Source organism: Elephantulus edwardii, unplaced genomic scaffold (genome assembly GCF_000299155.1).
Source record: "Elephantulus edwardii isolate Elephantulus edwardi_28Jun2011 unplaced genomic scaffold, EleEdw1.0 scaffold00280, whole genome shotgun sequence".
In the NCBI taxonomy this organism is placed as follows: domain Eukaryota; kingdom Metazoa; phylum Chordata; class Mammalia; order Macroscelidea; family Macroscelididae; genus Elephantulus; species Elephantulus edwardii.
In genome coordinates this window covers 2,023,291-2,025,949 of record NW_006400030.1, presented here as the reverse complement: position 1 = coordinate 2,025,949, position 2,659 = coordinate 2,023,291, and positions in this window count along the sequence as shown.

The window sequence follows — 2,659 nt, the reverse complement described above, 5'->3', positions numbered from 1 at the left end:
AACAACAACAACATGATAACCTTGTACAGAGAACTGGACTTGGAGACTAAAAATGGGAGAATTCGCTCTGCGTTTCTCAAGCTGAGAGAACTGAAAAACAAATTAGAGCGTGGAGTCCTGATATTGGAAGCTGTTATGCTATTGTATGACCTAGGAAGCATCAAAAGAAGATGCAGAGAACATATGAAGTCACTGTACCAAAAGAACTGACAGACATTGAAAAATTTGGCACTGAAAAATTTGAGGAAGTACTGTATATGCAGGAGCCAATGGTAATGAAGGAGAAAGTAGAAGCTGCATTGAAGGAATTGGCAAAAAATAAGGCCTCAGGAATCAATCAGATACCACATTACTTGTTTCAGTTAACAGATGCAGCCCTGGGTGCACTTACCAATCTATGCCAGGAAATTTGGAGGACAACTATCTGGCCAAGGAATTGGAAGAAGTCCATATTTGTTCCCATTTCCAGGAAAGGTGATCCAATAGAACGTGGAAAATATCAAATAGTATCATTAATATCATATGCAAGTAAAATACTGCTGAAGGTCATTAAAAAATTGCTAGAACAGTACATAGATAGGGAATTACCAGAAGTTTAAGTAGGATTTAGAAGAAGCCATGGCACCAGGGGTATCATTGCTAATGCCAGATGGATCCCGGCTAATAATAAAGGATATTTACTAGAAGAATGTCTACTTATGCTTTATTGACTATGCAAAGGTATTTGTGTGGATCATAACAAGTTATGGCTAACAATGAAAAGAATGGATATCCAGAGCACTTAATTGTGCTCATGTGAAACTTCTACCTAGACCAAGAGGCTGTTGTGCAAACAAAACAAGAACACTACATGGTTTAAACTGAGAAGGGAGTGTGTCAGGGTTGTATTCTCTCTTCACCTATTCAATCTGTATGCTGAGCAAATTATTTGAGAGGCTGGACTCTATAAAGAGGAATGTCTATCTGGATTGGAGGGAGATTAATCAATAATCTGTGTTATACAGGTAACACAACCTTGTTTGATGAAAGTAAGGAGGACTTGAAGAAATTGTTGTAGAGGATCAAAGAATACAGCCTTCAATAAGGATTGAAGTTCAAGTTCAAGAAAACAAAAATTCTTACCACTAGAACTATAAACAACATCATGATAAATGAAGAAAAGATTGAAACTTAGTAACTTCATCTTGGATCCACAATTAACATCCTCAGTACCAGTAGTCAGGAAATCAAGAGATATATTGCACTGGGAGAGTATAAGGTTAGGGACTTCTTCAAGTTATTGAAGAGTAATGATGTCAGTTTGAGGATTAAGGTGTATCTGATTCAGGCAATGGTCTTTCCAATTCCTTGCCATGCATCAGAGAGCTGGACAATTAATATGGGTGACAGAAGAAGAATTGATGCCTTTAAATTGTGGTGTTGGAGAAGAATACTGAACATCGCATGGACGGCCAAAATAACAAACAAATATATATTTGGCAGCCAGACTGCTCTTTGGTGGCAAAGATGATAAAGCTTATACTCAGATACTTTGGGAATATTGCTAGGAAGGGTTATTTCTTGGAAGGGGACATAAAGCTTGGAAAGCTGGAGGGTCAGTGAAGATGAGGAAGACTCAACCAGGTAGACTAACATAGTGATTGCTGCAATGGGCTCTAGTGTGTCAGGAAGTGTGAGGATGGCACAGGATAGAACAGGGTTCTGATCTGTTCTTCATAGGGTTGTTATGGGTTGTATTTGACTTGATGACACCTAACAACAACAACAACAACTTTAAGGCAAGGAGAGCTTTGGTGGCAAAATGTGTAGGAAGTTGGGCTGTTAACTCAAAGACCTTTCCTCTCTGGCAATTTGAATACACTAACGACTGTGTTTGAAAAAAATGGGCAATCTCCTCCCATGAGATTTACAACCTCAGAAACCCAATGTAAAGTCAGCTGTGAGTCAATTCTGACTTGATGGCAATGAGTAAACACTATGAAAAAGATTCTCAACTAGCAAGTAAAAGTGACTTAGAGATGTAAGGGACAAAGCTGAAGAACCAGGGATTAAGACAGGGCAGGAAGAGTTACTTTGAAATGTGATACAAGAAAAATCCTACCCTGAAGATGCGTGTTGCCAGTAGGAACCAGTCCTTGGAGAAGACACCATGTTTGGAAGGTGGAGGGACAGCTCAAGAGAGGAAGACCCTGGATGAGATAGATTGACACAGTGACTGAGGTAATGGGAGTAGGTGTGTTGAAGACAGTGAGACTGGTTCAGTATAGGGTCAGCCTCAGAGATATTCTACATAGAGTCACTGTGAGTCGAAGTCAACTCAAGGGCATGTAACAAGAAGAAGACGAAGAAGTAAAATTTAAAACAAAACAAAGCTACTGATTGTCATAGAGTGGAAACCAGCCTATGGTGCTTCTCTGTAGACTCTCCAGTGGGTTTTCAGGAGCTGTAAATTGCATGGGAGGAAATTGGCCATTAGGAAATTCATCTACACCCATTAATTGTGTTGTGGATTTTATGGCTTGTTTATACATGAATTCCTCTGCCCTCACCTTATTATTCAGCACTATGTATATGTATATGTATATGTATATGTATAGGGATAGGGATAGGGATAGGGATAGGGATAGGGATAGGGATAGGTATATAGAAAGAATATACT